Source organism: Talpa occidentalis, unplaced genomic scaffold (genome assembly GCF_014898055.3).
Source record: "Talpa occidentalis isolate TD23 unplaced genomic scaffold, MPIMG_talOcc4v2.1 talOcc4.8, whole genome shotgun sequence".
Lineage (NCBI taxonomy): Eukaryota > Metazoa > Chordata > Mammalia > Eulipotyphla > Talpidae > Talpa > Talpa occidentalis.
Genome location: NW_023605194.1, coordinates 81,566,500 through 81,586,156, shown reverse-complemented (window position 1 = coordinate 81,586,156; position 19,657 = coordinate 81,566,500). Strand labels below are relative to the sequence as shown.

Genomic DNA, 19,657 nt, shown 5'->3' with positions numbered 1-19,657 from the left:
AAATAAACCAAAAATATAATTGGCCACATGTTCATGAAAAAAGTGAGTTTCAAAATGTGTTTCCTTAGATTATTGGTTTTCTAATTTACTGGTTCAACTATGAGCTAAGCAATATAATCACCCAATAACATACTAAGGCTACATCAGTTCTACATAGATGCAGGACTATATTTTTTCAATGTTTTCCAGTTCTGAGATAACATTTAACTGTCAGTACAGGAACAGATTAAAGCTGCCATTATTACAGTGAGTTAGAGCCATTCTTCAGAGAGGCTAATTATTTAAAATTTAGCTTTCAGTTTTGTGTGTCTGAAAATGGTTATCCATTTTCTGTTTCGCCCTCTGAACATAACTGTTTGAGAGTTTAGTTCAAGGGACTTCACATGTGTAGTGGGTGCCACAGCAGCACCTTGTTGCTTACAGATGAACTCTGCCTGAAGGGTGTTTAAGTCTCTTACAAGCTCTCATCTGGGGCTTGCATATATTTTAAAATGGTTACACAGAACAGAGTGCAGTGATACATGCTATTAAATAAAGATCCGCTTGATTTAAACTGGATTGTATTTGCCAGAAAGCAGGAACTGAAGGACAGGCTTTCAGCTTTGGAAATCATCTCAACCTCTGGACATTGGCTACAGAGTTGATGCCACAGTAGAGTTTGGTTGTCATGTAATAGCAAAATATTATAGAAACCATCCCCTTTAGAAGACCACTGAGTACTTTAAATTCTTACTCAATAAAAAGGTCCATTTCTTTTTAAAAGACTGAGAATTTTGTTATAAAATGATTATTGTGTGAGAATTGTTTTGTAAAAACAATGAAGAACTTGGAAAATAATAACCTCTCATTGCCATTTTGTGTACTTACATTTTCTAGCCCAGCATGAATTATTTTGGCATTCTGAAATAGTTTGTTAAAATTTTGAATTTTCCATTTCCCTTTAATCTAAGGAATTCTACTAAGACATGGTTCTTTCTCCTTATTGTTTGGTTCTATATCAATGATGGCTAAGGCATTCAGGATGTATTATCCAGACTCCAATGTCATGTGGCTTTTACCTAGACATACTAGTGGGGAGCACTGACAAAAGATTGGAATGTGGTGTGAGAGAGAAACCATAGTATTACCATCAAAGGAAGAATTAATATAAAGGACTTCAACAAAATTAAAGGCTTCAACTGTACAAAAGACCATTCAAAAGCTATGCTTTCGTAAAGAATGAAATGATGTGTTACATAGTTGTGATCATTTTATGTCATATGGAGTGGGCCCAGTGGTATATGGACATGCGCCAAACTTTCTGGGTGTTGCTGGATGAAATCAACATTTGAGTGGATAGACTCTGTAATCCAATTAGTTGAGGACATCAATAGAGTCAAAAAAAAACTGAGAAAGAGGTAACATTTTCTGCTTGACTGATTGATCTGAAACAGTAATCTTTTTTCTGCCTTAGGACTCAAGTTGAAAAACCAACTCTTTGTGGGGCTTGACCCTGACAAGTTTCTGACTGGAACCTATACCATTGACTCTGACTGAAGGTTCTTAGATCTTCAGCAAACTCAGACAGAGACAACACATTGACACACCTGGGTCTCCAATTTGTGCACTGTAGATCTAGGGACTTATTACCATATAATCCAATTAAAAAGTGGCAAAAGACAGGTAAAAACATGTTGCTGAAGAGGATATACGAGTGTCAAATAAACACTGAAAATAATCATTTGGGAAATGTGAATTAAAATGAGAATGACAATGAAGCAAAACTTTAAAAATCGAGATACACTACACTTACCAGAATGTTTATAATAAAAAAAAAAAAAAAGATAAAATGACACTTAACACTCTTGAGGCTAAAGAAGAACTGGATCAGTCAGGCATGCTGGTGGGACTGTTAAAATTATTTGTGGTTTCTTCAACACAAATTCTTCTGGTAATTAAACACAGAATGTTTAATTACCATATGACCCAGCAGTTGTGCTCATATGCATTTATTCCCACAAACAGGAAAACTTATTCTCACCTATTTCACACAAAATCTTTATGTTACTGCTCATTACAGCATTTTTAATAATAATAGCCCCCAAACTGGAAATAATCCAATTGTCCTTCAACAGGTGAATGATAAAATAACCTGTGGCAGATCCATACTGTAAAATACTATACAGAAATAAAACAAAATGCAGCCCTCCCTGGTGGCGCAGGCAGTTGAGTGCAGTGCTGTGAAGTTGTCCGCAACCTCTGCAGTGCCAGTTCAATCCCTGCCAGCCTCAGAGCAACCCACATGGCGAGTAGACCTCTCCTGTCTCGCCCGCTGCTCCCCTCAGCAGTGTGTTTCCTCAGTCTGCCTGTTCTGTTCCCTGCTTTGTCTCTGGTGAATCTTTTCACCCTCCCAGACATCGGACCTGTACCCCTTGTATAAATAAAATAAAATATAAATAAAATAAATATAAATAAAATAAATCTTATGAATAAAATTATAAATAAAATAAATTGTGTATAAAAATAAATCTTAAAAAAAATAAAATAAAATGCACTATTGATGCTTATAATAACCTGGAAGAGCTCCAGAACATTACAATAAGTGGGGGAGAAAGCAATTTCAAAAGGTTTCATTTTAACAGTACACTTGAAATGATAGAACTTTAGAAATGGAGAACAGTTGAGAAAGAAATGGATGTGAATATAAAAGGGAAATATGAAGGATTCTTATCATGATGGGAATGTTCATATCTTCTAAGCATCAGTATCAATTCCTGATTGTGATATTATGCTAGAGTTTTGCAAGATGTCCCTGTTGAAATAGCATATATCTATGATATTTCTTGTAATTGCATTTGAAACTCACTTACCTCAAATGAAAACTTTAAAAATTATGAAGGGAAGGGGGCGGAGCAACATGGCGGCGAGGAGACGCTGCGAGTAAGATCTCCCATTAAAAAAAGTTAATAGGGAGGAAAAGCGGCAGGTCCCAGTGAGAAGTGGGACACGGAAGATAAACGGGTGACTCCAGCGAACTGCCCGAAGAAGAAAGTGGCCATAAAAGAGGACTAGAAGGGAGGGAAGCGCAGAACCCTGCTCCCTCCCCCCCACAGAGGCGGCACTCTCCGACCGGCAGAGAGGAGGAAACAACAAACCAAAACGGCCAACAAGAACAAACGACGCAGCAAGCGGGACTGTGAGTGGAAAGGAACTATTGCAGCCACCACACCCCGTGAACGGGAGCTGAGGCGAACCCTGCAGGATCCGCCGCGGCGGTGAGCGAACGGCTCCGGGCGCCATTAGAGAAGAACAAAGACCCCGGGAGACGCGCACACAGCCCGGGCTGCCGGTAAGCTGGCACGGAAACGCGGCGCGCTCGGGGAGCTTGAAAAGCAAGTGCAGACCTGGATCGCGGCTGCCCAGGTCCCCGCGCCTGCGACCTAGGCTTGCGGGGAGACGACCTAGGCTTGCGGGGAGACGCACGGAGGTCCTCACTGAGGTGAAGGTCCCTCCCTGAGTAAGCAGGAACCAGGCGCCCAGGCACGGGAGCTGCGCAAAAGGCGCCATTCCCGCGCCACTGAACTGGGCTACAGCCCGCGTCCTGGAACTGAGGGCTTTGAACTGAGACCTGGGGCACGAAAATTCGGGGCGTGGGTTCTCCACGACGGTGGGGCACAAGGCAGACACAGCACCCCAAAGCTGTTGAGGTGTACCCTACCATTCCCGCTCTGTTCTCTGTCCCACGGGGTGGGGGGAGGCGAAAAACAGCCCCCCAAGGACAATAGGAGAGATCTCTGGCGCCACCTAGCGACCAGGAAAAAAAAAGTCACTAACACCCTATAAAACAGGACATTTCTTAAGACTGCTTGAAAAGGGCAGAAGGTTTCTGGAGGACCCAGTGGCCAGCCGGGAAGTTATTCCACGCCAGGCCCCTTCCGACCAGCAGTCTGAGCCCACAGAGGGAGCAGGCACCCATGTCCGGGCAGACCGGGTGCGCAGAAGAGTGTGCCTGAAACGGAGGCGCAGGGACTGCATCCCGCTTCGCCATTTGAGAACAGGGACATTTCTTCAGTAAAAACTGCCTAAAACCAGCAGAAAGCTCCCCCAGAAGACAGAGATGGCTCCTGGAAGAGCCAGAGGGGAGCGGAGAAGTTCACCCAAGATGTCAGTCAGTCCTAGCAACACAGTGTCCCAACGCATACGACAAATTAGAAAACAGACAGTAGGGAGTAGAAGAACCACACGCAACCTAAAAACTCCTCAGGAAAGAAGCACACCACAAAAAGAAAACCACTCCCCAGATTGCAACGACAGCAACTTGGAAGAACTTCTGAGCCTTCCAGAAAGAGAATTTAAAATTGCCATGATTAAAAAGTGATAGATCAGAAGAAGGAAATTGAGTCCCTAAAGAGGGAAGTAAGAGAAATGCAGGAGATCAAAGAATTAATGGAGGAACTAAAGAACTCTGGGAAAAGCAATGAAAGCAGAATAGATGAAATGGAAGAACGAATAAGTAATCTTGAAGACACAGAAATAAAAAGAACCAAAACAGAAAAGGAAAGAGAAGTACGAAGGAAAAAGAATGAAGAAAGACTTCGGGAACTATCTGACTCCATGAGGAAAGGAAATATAAGAGTTATAGGAATTCCAGAAGGAGAGGAGAGAGATGTAGGAACAGAGAAAATATTCCAGGAGATAATTGAAGAGAACTTCCCAAATGAGAAGAAGGAGCTGAAAATTGATATACAAGAAGCAAGAAGAACACCAAACTTCCACGACGAAAGGAAAACACAGCAAGACACATAATAGTAAAGCTCCCAAGAATCCAGGACAAGGAAAAAATAATGAAGCTGACAAGAGGGAAGAAACAGATAACATTCAAAGGAAAACAAATCAGGCTGACATCAGACTTCTCTGAAGAAACACTACGGGCAAGGAGAGAGTGGAGGGACATAGTCAACAGACTCAAGAAAACAGATGCCAACCAAGAATACTCTATCCCGCAAAGCTCTCTTTCCTCCATGAAGAAAGAATATGGACCTTCCCAGACAAAGAGAAACTCCGGAATTTCATTGCGACTAAACCCCCACTCCAAAAAATACTACAAGGAATCCTAAAGCCAGAACCTCAGAGGGACGAATAACAACGAAAGAAGACCAAAAAAAAAAAAAAAAAGTTATTAAAAGAATAAATAAATAAAATCAAAGGAAAGACAAACATAATGGCAAATACAGATGCTAACATATCAATATTAACTCTAAATGTAAATGGACTAAACTCTTCAATAAAAAGACACAGAGTTGCAGCCTGGATTAAGAAACAAAACCCAACCTTTTGCTGTCTCCAGGAAACACATTTAGCTACAAAAGATAAAAATAGGCTCAAAGTCAAAGGATGGAAAACAATCCTACAAGCAAATGGGCCAAAAAAGAAAGCAGGAACAGCTATACTTATATCAGATAAAACAGACTTCAAACTCAAAAAAATAAAAAGAGACCCCAATGGTCACTACATTATGATTAAGGGGACAATACTTCAAGAAGAAATAACACTCATTAACATATACTCACCAAACGAAAGAGCACCAAAATATATCAGACAACTGTTGTCCTCTCTGAAAACAGACATCAGAGAAAACACATATGTAGTGGGAGACTTCAACACACCACTATCAACAATGGATAGATCAACAAGACAAAAAATAAGTAAAGAAACTAAAGCTCTAAATAAGGACCTAGAGCATTTGGGCTTAACAGACATCTATAGAACACTAAACCCAAAAAAAACGGAGTACACATTTTTCTCAAGCGCACACGGATCATTCTCCAGGATCGATCACATACTGGGGCACAAGACAAACATCAACAGATACACCAAGATTGAAATCATACCAACCATCTTTTCTGACCACGAAGGCATCAAACTAGAAATAAATCATAAAAAGAAGGCAAGGAACTATCCTACCTCATGGAGATTAAAAGCCACACTACTGGAAGACCACTGGACTAACAAGGAGATCAAAGAAGAAATTAAAAAATTCTTTGAATTGAATGACAAGGAGGACACCAATATCCTAAATGTATGGGATGCAGCAAAAGCAGTAATAAGAGGAAAATATATAGCAATAGAAGCTCACATCAAAAAACAAGAAAGAACTCAAAGAAACAACCTAATCTCGAAGCTCAAAGATCTAGAAAAGAACAACAAAAAAACCCCAGAACCAGTAGAAGAAAGAAATAATAAAAACCAAAGCAGAAATAAATGAAATTGAAACTAAAAAACAATCCAAAAGATCAATGAAACCAAGAGCTGGTTCTTTGAAAAATAAATAAAAATAGACAGCCCCTAGCCAGGCTCACAAAGGAAAAAAGGGAGAAAGCACAATACACAGAATCATAAATGAAAGAGGAGAAATCACAACGGACACAGCAGAAATCAAAAGAATAATCAGTAACTACTATGAAGAGTTATATGGAAACAAGTTCAACAATCTAGAGGAGATGGACAAATTCCTACAACTCTACAATCACCCAAAGCTAGATAAAGAAGAAATAGAACACCTAAACAGACCAATTACAAGCAGCGAAATTGAAATGGTAATTAAAAACCTCCCCAAAAACAAAAGCCCAGGACCTGATGGATTTACAAATGAATTCTACCAAACATTCAGAGACGAATTAGTGCCTATCCTTCACAAACTCTTCCAAAAAATTGAGAAGGAAGGGACAATACCAAACACGTTCTATGAAGCCAATATTACACTAATACCAAAACCGAATAAGGACAACACAAAAAAGGAAAACTATAGGCCAATCTCCCTAATGAACACTGATGCAAAAATCCTCAATAAAATTTTAGCTATCAGAATCCAACAATGTATCCATAAGATAATTCACCACGACCAAGTTGGATTCATTCCAGGGGCACAAGGATGGTTTAACATCCGAAAATCAATCAACGTTATCCAACACATCAACAAAAAGAAATATAAAAACCATATGATAATATCAATAGATGCTGAGAAAGCTTTCGACAAAGTGCAACACCCATTCATGATAAAAGCCCTTGAAATTCTTGGGATACAAGAACATACCTCAACATCATAAAGGCCATCTATGACAAGCCAACAGCCAGTATCATTCTCAATGGTGAAAAGCTGAAAGCAATTCCATTAAGATCTGGAACAAGACAAGGATGTCCACTCTCACCACTGCTTTTCAATATAATACTGGAAGTCCTAGCCAGAGCAATAAGACAAGAGAAAGACATCCAAGGAATCCAAATAGGAAAAGAAGAAGTCAAACTATCACTATTTGCAGATGATATGATAATATACATAGAGAACCCTAAAATCTCCACAGAAAAACTAATTCAACTCATCAATCAATTCAGTAAAGTGGCAGGATACAAAATCAACATGCAAAAGTCAGTAGCCTTCCTATACACAAACAATAAATCTGAAGAAGAAGAAATCAAAAAAACCACCCCTTTTATTATCGAAACAAAAAAAATCAAATATTTGGGAATAAATCTAACAAAAGAGGTAAAGGACCTATACAAAGAAAACTATAAAACACTGTTAAAAGAAATAGAAGAAGACACAAAGAAATGGAAAGACATCCCCTGCTCATGGATTGGAAGAATAAACATTATTAAAATGGCCATCCTACCAAAAGCAATATGCAGATTCAATGCTATCCAATCAAAATCTCAATGGCATTCTTCAAAGAAATAGAACAATTATTGATGAAATTCATATGGAATCACCAAAAACCCCGAATAGCCAAAGCTCTACTGAAAAAAAAAGAAGGAAATGGAGGCATCACACTCCCAGACTTCAAACTCTACTACAAAGCCATAATCATCAAAACTGCATGGTATTGGAACAAGAACAGACATACAGACCAATGGAATCGAATAGAAAATCCAGAAATAAACCCACAGATTTATGGTCAACTAATCTTTGACAAAGGAGCAAAGACTATGCATTGGAGCAAAGAAAGTTTGTTCAATAAATGGTGCTGGGAAAACTGGGTCGCTACATGCAAAAGAATGAAGCTTGACCACTACCTCACACCATACACAAAAATCAACTCAAAATGGATTAAAGAACTAGACATAAGACCTGAAACCATAAAATACATAGAAGGAAATATAGGCGAAACACTACGGGATTTGCACATCAAAGACATCTTTACAGACACATCACCCAAAGCAGTGATAGTGAAGAGAAAGATAAACAGCTGGGACTACATCAAATTAAAGAGCTTCTGCACAGCAAAAGAGACAATAACAAAAACAAAGAGAAACCCCACCAACTGGGAGAACATTTTTGCACCCAACACTAATGATAAAGGACTGATCACAAAAATCTGCAAAGAGCTGATGAGACTCAGCAACAACAAAGAAAATAATCCAGTCAAAAAATGGGCAGAAGAGCTAAAAAGAAACTTCTCTGAAGAGGAAATGCAAATGGCCAACAGACATATGAAAAAATGTTCAACATCACTTGTAATCAGGGAAATGCAAATCAAAACTACCATGAGATACCATCTCACACCAGTGAGAATGGCACATATTAAAAAAACTAGCAACAACAAATGTTGGCGAGGATGTGGAGAAAAAGGAACTCTTGTGCACTGTTGGTGGGAGTGCAAACTGGTCCAACCACTATGGAGAGCTGTGTGGAGATTTCTGGACCTACTAAACATAGAGCTTCCATATGATCCAGCAATTCCACTCCTAGGTATTTACCCAAAGGACACAGAAACATCAATTCCAAAGAGCACCTGCACTCCTATGTTTATAGCAGCACTGTTTACAATAGCTAAGCTTTGGAAACAACCCAAATGCCCAAAAATAGATGACTGGATCAAGAAGATGTGGTACATATATACCATGGAATATTACTCAGCATTCAAAAAAGATAAACACATGCAATTTGCAGCAACATGGATGGCACTGGAAGGGATCATGCTCAGCGAAATAAGCCAAAAAGAAAAAGAAAAATACCGGATGGTCTCACTCATAGCAGGAATTTAGAAAACTTAAATAAGGGACCAGGAAAATGAATATAAGAAAGTGAAAATCAAAATCAACAAAAAACTATGAACCAGAGACACTTTTTGGGGGGTGGGGGGCGGGAGGGGAAGGATTGGGGTCAGAATGGGGCGTTTGCAATTGTATGGGGGAATATAAAAATAAAATTTAATATTTAAAAAAAAAAAATTATGAAGGATGTATAAGTGCAACCATCCAGTATCTGTCTTCCTCCTGTCTTACTTAGCTTGGCAGTTCCATCTGTATTGTCACAAATGGCAGTAGTTCATCTTTTTTAATATAGCTGAGTTGTATTCCACCTTGTATATGTATGTATGTGTATATATATACATGCATATACATATATGTACACACCACATATTTCTGACCCACTCATCTACCCTTGGGCACTTGGATTGTTTCCATAACTTAGCTACTTAGCTATGGTAAATAGGGCTGCAATGAACAGAGGAGTGCATATATCCCTTCAAATTAGTGTTTATGTAGATACCTAGGAGTTGAATTGCTGGGTCATGTGGTAGGACTATTTTACTATTTTGAGAAATTTCCGTATTATTTTCCATGAACCAGTCTACATTCTCATCAACAGTTTTCAAGAGTTCCCTTTTTCCCTCCATTTCCAACACTTTTTGTTTCTAGTCCTTTTGATATGGGCCAGTCTCATGGGTGTGAGATGGTATCTCCTTGTAGATTTTATTTATATTTCCTTGTAGCAAAGGGTAAGTCAAACCCAACTAATAACAAACCCTTGACATTTGACTGCAGGGTGGGGGGAGGGGGTTCTATAGGGGGTAGAGAATGAGGAATGATGGGGGCCTAATGGAATATGTTGGAGTGTTATCGGGGAATTGGTGGTGGACAAAAACATGCATTTTTAGAGATTTGTGTGTTTTTTTTTAATCCAGAAAGCAGATGCAGTCATATAAACCAATTTTACTTCAATAAACATAATTGATAAAAAAAGTTGAAGTATTACTTATAGAATAAAAAATATTGAAGAGGAACAAGAACATAAGCTCTAACTCGATGATGTAATATAGAATTATTCAGAAAAAAATTTTCAACTTATATGAAAATATATATTTGAGACAGATCTCCAGGCACAATTAAAATAATCCCACATTCAGAATTTTTGAATTCAGTCTAGAAATATAGGACATCTGATTTCTACCACTTTTCATTTACTTGATGTGTCTTTACTGCATTTTCTTATACTTCTTTTTAAATATTTATTTTAATAATTATTATTTTAACTGAAATATCTACCCTCATTATATTTGGTCTAACATATTTGAATATAAATTTACCATACTAGTATTTATTCCTTTGCTTTTTATTCCTTCCACTGAATTTTCCAGTCTTCTTTAGGATAAATTAAATAACTTTTAAGATCATTTCCCCCTCTCTATCTCATAATTATATCATCTTTTAGTATCGTTAGTTATACTAAAGATTACAATATGAACAATTAACTCATATATATATATATATATATATATATATTATTCAGATGCCAGATCAGATCTTAACAAGGAATTTACAATATCTTAAGACCATTTCTACTTTGTTTTATGCTATTTGCCTACTGTTACCTGATTTTTAATGCCAGTAATAGAGTAAATTCCAAGATACATTGTTATTTTTAACAAATCATTATTTTGTATTTTAGTTTTACCCATTTATTTAGAACCTGAATGAGCCACTACACTGAATAAATGAGCTGAGATCCACAGCTTATCTCAAATAATGCAAAGAAAGTAAACGTGAAGAGGAAATTGGAGGTCAGAAAAAGGTGGGAGAATAAGTACAACTAATAGTAAAGAGCTAATGAAACTAGCATCAAAGAGATTGGTGTGAAACCAGGTTGTGGATTGGAAAAATAATGATGGGCATGCCTTAAGCAAACAAAGCTAGCTGTTCTGAAGATATTATATGAATAGTCTAAATATGTTATATTTGAGGATAAAATATAAAAGCCATTTTTATGTTTTAGCTGATAATTTATTAGAAACCTAAATAAATAAAGCAAAAATATAATTGAATACAGACAAGATAATGGAAAGAAGTTTCATTGATTTAAATACAAATTGGTCATCGCCTCTGCTTACATTTGACTTATATTGGAATCACAAAGGTTTCAGAAACCAGATTAATAGTCACTGAAAATTGTTTAACAATATTGCTTAAAGTTTGAAGCAAATATTTTTCTGTAAAAATATGTTATAAGTAACTTGCAAATAATTTAAATTTAAATGCCCTTTAGGAATGTTTTAGAAATTTTTGCTAGAGATTTGAAGGTGAAAAATAAAGTTTTTAAACATCTATTTTTTCATAAATTTTATAAAATATTGTCATCTACCAAAATTCTAATATACTAGAAAACCCCTGTGGAGTACAATAAAAAAGATTTCTATGTAGTTCATATGTCTTTTTCTGTCTAATGGAAAACAAATGAAATGATGAAAAAGTCGCATTAGAGTCAGTCACACATCATAAATTGCCTTTCTTAGTGTGTCACTGTATAAAATGACTTGATGTGCCCCAGGGGACAATTCCATTAGAACACATACCCTTTCATTCAGAACCTTAGCTTCATAAAGTAGAAAAGATAGAAAAGTGCAGTAACCCCACTTGAACAGCTTGATGTTATAATTGATGTAGGCAACTATAGTCGGAATCAGTGAAATTTATAAAGAAGAGAAAAAAGTCCTTTCTGTTAACATAGTTTCTGTGTAACAAAAAGATTAATAGATTTCTGAGGTCCTGTTTTCTTTGATTAAATAGCTTAAAAATACTCACCACTTACCTTAAAAGCCATACAAATTCTGTGCTAAATGAATGGTAGCAATATTAGGGCACACTGATAATAAAAAATTTAAATTTTCCATAAACTTAAACTGTGAATGATATTAAGTGATAGGCTCAATTTTACTCTTTTCAAAATAATGGCTTATCTAAAATTACACTAAATATTAATAAATCGTGCGTAAACAGTATGTTTACCAATTTTAAATCGTTTCCGGTCCTACATATACAACTTTAAAATCCTTTCAAAAGAGAAACAAATGAAAAGAATAAAATGCCTGATTGCTTTCCTACTACCTGCTACATAATGTTGATAACCCATTTAACAAATATCTCTTTCCACTTTGAAAAATGATAAACACTAGTTTGTGTGCCATCCAGCTCTGGTGAGTGCCATTCATATAGAATATAACTTGCATGATCATGGCCACATTTCACAGCCTTGGTATCTTTTCTAATTATTTTTGTTATAATGATTATAACATTTCATACTGATAGAGATGGAAATGATAATGATGATACATGAGACAGGGTTTTAAAACATGTCTAAAAATGTGGCAGTAAATTTTCAGTTGAGTGTAACCCATCTTCCTTACTTCAATAATGCTTGAGGAGAAAGAAAAATGAGCAAAATGATTTTGCCAAAATTATTTGTAAGCATGTTAATCAATTGTCTTGATAGTTTCTAATTGAGAAATATAATGGAGAATCTTAGTTTATGCAATGATTTTTTGCATGATGATCCTGTATTGTCTAGGGAGTTTATGACAAACAGAACCGGACTTTATGTATTGATGGGTAATGGTCAGTGGTATGCTGGATCATTGAGCACCAACTGTCCACATCCCTCTCCTATTCTAAATCCGGTGGCATCACACTGATAGCTTAAATTTCAGCCACCCTGTATACATATCACAAAATTAGCATATGCTATAAATCAGTGCTCTTGTACCATACTTCCCACCAGAGAGTAAACTGCTAAGCCCATAACAGCACATCATTTCCATCTCCCTTATTTTTAGTTTTATTGCTAAAAAAAAAATCCCCATCTTTCTGAAGAGTTCCTCCCCCTTTCTTTTGTCTGAACTAAAATTTGCACCTTCCTGTAGATCATTGCTTTTTATGTGATATCTAAAATATTTGCAATCTTCCTGTAGCCCATGCATCTAATCCCCACTGGTCATAGCATGCTAAAAAATGTCAGGTTTATCTGTGTAATTACTGAAGTAGAAAATGTAGGTGTTTCAAGACTGGAATAGTTCCTGTCTGCAAAATGATTTCCACATGGATGTCTTTGTTGCCTGTTTTGGAGCAGGAAATAACAAGAAAGGGTTAGGGCAACCGTATTCATGGTTTCCATAATATATCACAGTTTAGCTGTGACAGATGTCAGAGACAAACTATTAGCATCCTTCTCATACTCCTTAAAAAAATTGAAAAGATCATATGGAAGCTCTATGTTTAGTAGGTCCAGAAATCTCCACACAGCTCTCCATAGTGGTTGGACCAGTTTGCATTCCCACCAACAGTGCAGAAGAGTTCCTTTTTCTCCACACCCTTGCCAACATTTGTTGCTAGTTTTTTTAATATGTGCCATTCTCACTGGTGTGAGATGGTATCTCATGGTAGTTTTGATTTGCATTTCCCTGATTACAAGTGATGTTGAACATTTTTTCATATGCCTGTTGGCCATTTGCATTTCCTCTTCAGAGAAGTTTCTTTTTAGCTTTTCTGCCCATTTTTTGACTCCTAGGTATTTACCCAAAGGACACAGAAACATCAATTCCAAAGAACACCTGCATCCCTATGTTTATAGCAGCACTATTTACAATAGCTAAGCTTTGGAAACAGCCCAAATGCCCAAAAATAGATGACTGGATCAAGAAGATGTGGTAGATATATACCATGGAATATTACTCAGCATTCAAAAAAGATAAACACATGCAATTTGAAGCAACATGGATGGCGCTGGAAGGGATCATGCTCAGCGAAATAAGCCAAAAAGAAAAAGAAAAATACCGGATGGTCTCACTCATAGCAGGAATCTAGAAAACTTAAATAAGGGACCAGGAAAATGAATAGCTATAAGAAAGTGAAAATCAAAATCAATAAAAAACTATGAACCAGAGACACTTTTTGGGGGGTGGGGGGCAGGAGGGGAGGGATTGGGGTCAGAATGGGGGGGTTGCAATTGTATGGGGAATATAAAAATAAAATTTATTATTTAAAAAAAATAAATAAAACCATGATAATATTCAAGTCAAAAAAAAAAGAAAGTTAATTAAAAAAAAAGAAAGTAATTAATTTCACTACTGTCTTAAAATGGACATTTTTTCCCTAATCTTGTGATATTTTAAGTAATACTGCAATGAATTAAATTTTGCATCATGAATGCTATTACCATTAATTTATATGGAATAATTATTGAATGTTTTTAGGCCCAAAAGTTAACCTACCAATCATACCAAATAGGAACGCTGTACCCCAGAATGTACTTGGAAATAGGCTCTTCAAAGAGGTAATTAAAATCCAATGAGTTCATCGTGGTGAGCCCTAATCCTTTTGGTGTCCTTATGTTGTGTTTTTTGGAGTCTGTGGGTTTGCAGTGCAGGGTCCTTGGGTTCACTCTGGGAAAGGTTTCACCAGAGCTTACCTTTCAGCGATACGTGGCAAGTTTCCCAGCGAGTTTCTCCATGAGACAGAAATGGTAGTTATATTTGAAGGGCAGGTTTATTAGGAAAAGGGACAGAAAAGTAAAGTACACTTGCATAGACACAGTGGGCAGGAATTAAAAAAAAAAATTGAAAAGAGATAATACTTCCAAATATTTTTGAGGTCAACATGCCTCTTTTACCAAGGAAGCAGTTAAATAGTTCTGTAGCTACCCACTAACTGCTCAAACAATTGAACGATCTGTGAATCAATTAAATCTTGAGAAATATTTTATGTTATTAAGTCCTGTCAATATTTGTGTAATGCAAATTTTGGCATGGAACAGAGAATTTATCCCAAATTTCTCAATCTCCATATTATAAGATTGGTCCATTTTGTACTTCAGTCTGCAAGTACAAAGGGCTTCTCTTAGGAAATAAGTATTGTCTATTCCTTCTACTTTTTACTTACCTTTAACCTGCACTTAGCTCATCATGTTATCAGAATTCAATGGTGCCTATAGCAGTGCCAAAACAGTGGGTATGAAGGAAATTATGAAAATTACCTAACTTTTTAAAAAATTTGCTGAAGAAAATAGTGTGTTATTTCAAATGAGGGCTGCTGGTGATATCTATTGTAATAACAAGTTATAACAGATTTGGTACTTGTAGTTAATTCCATAAATGTACAATTTATATTCTCTATGACTGGTACAAGAATGAATACTACATAATCATTTTATGATATGAGACAGAAGAAGAATTGTTAGGCAAGAAAAAAACAAGTATCTGATGTAGAACAGGGTCAGTAATTATTCCCTGCGGGCCAAATTCAGATCACTGTCTGTCTTTATAAATAAAGTTTTATTGTTACACAGCCACATCCACTCACTTTCATATTGTCTATGACTGCTTGCATGCTACAGAGGCAGAGTTGAACAGCTTTGACAAAGAAACTGAGGCCAATAAAGCTAAAGATATTTCTGATCTGGTCTATTCCACAAATAATTTACCAATTCTTGGAATAAAATATAAAGTTTATATCAGTTCAAAATTGTGACTGATAATGGAAGCCCAAAGAATATTAATTTCAGTCAGTGATAAATAAATCACTGAAAGTTTTTGTCAGCATATTAGTTTCCTGTGGCCACTATAATTAATTACCACAAATTTGGTGGCTTAAAACAATTGAAATTTATTTTCTCGTATTTCTGGAGGCCAGAAGTTCAGAAATTACTGGGCCAAAATCAAGACTTTGCTTTCTCCAGAGGTAATAGGGGAGGATCCACCCTTGCCTTTTCCAGCAACTTGTGGCTGCCAGCATTTCTGAGGCTAGGCCAGATCATGCCAGTCCATAATGCAGAATCCTCTAATATCTTTCTGTTTCAACTACACATCACCTCAGTGTGTGTGTGTGTGTGTGTGTGTGTGTGTGTGTGTAGGAAGAGAGAGAGAGAGAAAGAGGAAGAGAGAGAGAAGAGAGAAATCTCTTTCTGGCTCACTTTTATAAGTATTCATGTCATGACCTGGGATAATCACCCCATCTTGAGACCTTTAACCATATTTTGAAAGCTTTGCCAAACTAGGTAGCATTCTCTAACCTCATGTATTTAGGGCTTGGATGCATTCTTTTTATTGCAGGGATCATTTTATTAGTCTACTACAATCAGTAACTTGAAAAAAATTTGAGATCTATAATTTTAATCTAATCTTCATTATATCAGAAAGATACAGGTAGAATTCTTAGTAGAATCTAAGAATCTAATGGCATGGAGAATGTAAATGTTGTCCCTCTAGTTATCAAGTCCAGACACAAATTTCTATTTCAGAAACAAAAGTATTTGATGTTCTAAAATAAAAGCACTATGATATTTCTTTTTCTAGTCTATTGCTATGTTCTAATAAAGATTAGTCCTATGACAACTGTCTGACTGACTGAGAAATGAAAGACTCACCTAAACCTGGACTTGATTTAGATTTCAAATTCTTGGATTTGGATTTGGAGCTGACATCTATAAGGAATAAGATATTTGGGTACACTGGATGATATGTGCACTTTGCATGTGGGAAGGATATGGCCTAGAGGACAGACTGTGGTAGCCCGTTTCCATAATGACCCTGTGATCTCCTTTTATTTTTGTTTTCACATCCTGCATAGTCCCTTCTTTATTGTAGTAGAGTTACTTTATATGAACAACAAATATCTTGTCAGAATTGATGCATGTCACTTCCAAGGTTGTTATTAGAAAACTGTGACTCTGTCTTGTGTTTCCCTCTCTCTCACATCCCTGGGTCTGACTGCTTTTTTGAACAACCCCTTGGGGAAACCCAACTGTCAGGGAACTGAAGCCCCAGACCTATAGCCAGTGAGGAAATGAGGTCTGCCAACAACTGCATGAGCAAGCTTGGAAGTAAATTTTTCTGTCCCAGTTGAGTTTTCAGATGTCTGCAGGCCTGGCCAACAGCTTAGTGGCAACCCCTTGAGAGCCTAGCTAAGCTACTCCGAGGTAACAGACCCTTAGAAAATGATGAGTAGGTTAATAAATGCTTCTCGTTTTCAACTCCCAAGATTCTGTATAATTTTGTTATGTGATGCTATGCAGCTAAAAATTGGGAGAGAGCCTGTTGCTGTTTTGTTATAGTTGTTTTGGTCATTCTTTTTGATGTGACTCTCTTGAAAAAGAATCTTTTGGCATCAAAAGTGAAATGCCCAAATAAAATTTTAACAAAAGATTTGTTTTAAGAAATTAGACTTGGTTATATGGCATAAAATATAACTACTTATATGGCATAAAATATAACTACTTATATGGCATAAAATATAAAATATAACTACTTATATGGCATAAAATATAACTACTATCAAGGTCAAAATACATAACAAAGCAGACTGAAAACAATTGAATTTATTCCACTGAGTCAATTTTAATAATATGAGATTGATTCATATGAAATCCTATTATTACAAATTAAGGAACTAAATATCAATAATTAAAAAATATCAAGAAATAATTAAATATATATTTATATATTTTCTCCTACAAATCACTGTGACAAACTTCAATGATACAGCAGGGGAAATAAATGAAAAGGATTCTAGATAGTACTTTAACTGAAAATTATTCTTAGCATAAAAAAATATGATCAAGTTCAATCAGAATGAGAGAAAAGCAAATTAGAGGTAAAATTTCCATTCACTTCATTGGACTCAAAATTTGGTGGCTTGTTATGTTGTTCAGTTACTTTCACTCGTTGGTGGAAATGAAATTAGAAATTCACTGGCCATTCGTACCAAAAGTAAAGTGTAACTCTTGACCTGGACATTCCATAATTAATTTTCTACAGATATCATTGAAAGTCTTCAAAATAATAAACATGTAAATTTATACACAGTAAATCTGTCTTCTCAAGAAAAATTTGGAAATAATATGACTTAAGTTCTGTGAATCTCACCACACCCATGAAATACCTCCTTTCCCATTAAAGCAAATGAGGAAACAACATATGTCCTAGTATAGAACGATCTACAAGAGAGAATATAAAGTATAATTATCAAGTGTAGAACAATAGCTATAGCACTATATAATTTTCCAAAACAATAATAACAAATATATATATATAGGAATAATAAACTTGTATAATACATGGTGTAGAATTCAAAGTATAAAAAGAAGGTGATATCATGAGCTGTTTCTTGGAAGAATGGGTGATTTAGGGACATTTAAGAGAAATATCTATTAGTACTTGTGAGTTTTGTACAATGAACATGAACTGTCAAAACTTGACAGTTTTAAAACTAAGAATATGTAGGGATTAAATGTATTGTATCAACTGTATATAATGCTCAACTGCCAAATAAGCAAAAGTTTCATATTATAAAAACTATTCCTGAAGATTTTTATAAAAAAAGTACATTTTATGTATCCACTAAAGTAGAAGTCCAGATCATAAATAATTCTCTTTAAAGCAAGAGAGATGAGTGTGTGACCCATAAAGAACATTTTTCACATGAAAATTTAATTTTCAAAATTAGTATAATTTGTAAATTTTTAAAAGGAAAAAGTGTAAGTATATTACTTATTAATGAAAGAAAATAGTGTTTGCTCTTAATTTAACTTTGAGAAGTTATGTGTTATTATCAGCTAATTTTTCAGTGAGTAAAAGTGCCAAAAATTGAAAAGAAAGAAATAAGGGGTGGAAATGAGAATTTACTTGTTAAACATGGCTGTCAGCCTAGTTCACTTAATGCCATCACAATTATAATCTCCTGGGATGTTAATTAATTTGAACATTTTATGCTAGCCTTTGAAACTGAACATTTTAAAACACATTTTAGTGATTTCAGTGTCAGACATGTCACTAATACATTTAGCTGGCATTAGTGTAGCATAATAAACTAAGATATTTTGAAAATTTATTATCTATATTTTGTTTCCTAGAAACCAAAAAATGGAAGAAAAAATATATAGGAGTTATAGCTATTTAAAGAAATTCAGAGATATTTCTTTAAAAAGAGTATCCAGAGATGGTTCTGTTTGCAACACTAAATATTCCATTGAAATTATTATGTAGAAAATATCAAATGTCCAATTATGGAAACCTGAAACTGTGTTAGAGTGTTTTCAATGCAGTTACTAATACAAAAGTAATGAAATTAATTATAGTTTGACTACCTTTGGATCAGTGAAATTAAAAAAAAAAACAGTGATAAAAGGTGAATAATAAGTACAGTTTACTAAGACAAACTAGGAGAGTAGTATATGAGATTGTCAAATGATGACATATAAGGACAAATGGAACTGAGAAATGTTTATATGAAGGAGATAATTTCTCCATCTTTCTCATTCAAATTATAGTGCCTCACATTTTTTGTATTCTCCTTTCTTATTGATATTTTAGTCTCTCCAATCATATATCTTTTGAGCTACAAAAAAGAAAAAAGTAGGGAGCATATAATGCAGCTATTCACCTGGCTCTTTTCACAATAGTTCCAAAGATCTAATTGAGTGTGACACCCCTTTCTGCTTGAAAGAAACTGCCAGCTGTCAGAGTGATTTCACTCCTTATAAAATTATCATTTGGTTTTGCCTGTCTATTTCAGGAAAATATCCTTCCTTGAAGAGAGTCAAGCCAGAAAATCATGTTGATAATAGATCCAAAGA

The 19,657-nt window shown here is 35.7% G+C and overlaps 1 long non-coding RNA gene across 7 annotated transcripts in view; it reads left to right on the top strand.

Annotated features, from left to right (window-relative positions):
* Window positions 1–19,657, top strand: part of LOC119234138 (uncharacterized) — a 326,611-nt gene that overhangs the window by 241,598 nt on the left and 65,356 nt on the right. For 5 of the 7 annotated variants that reach the window (XR_008549917.1, XR_008549915.1, XR_008549916.1 and 2 more), the window contains one exon: window positions 10,709–10,831. The exons of the other annotated variants lie outside the window; for them this stretch is intronic. This is a non-coding gene — a long non-coding RNA (uncharacterized LOC119234138). The remainder of the gene's footprint in view (window positions 1–10,708; window positions 10,832–19,657) is intronic. 7 annotated transcript variants of the gene reach the window in all.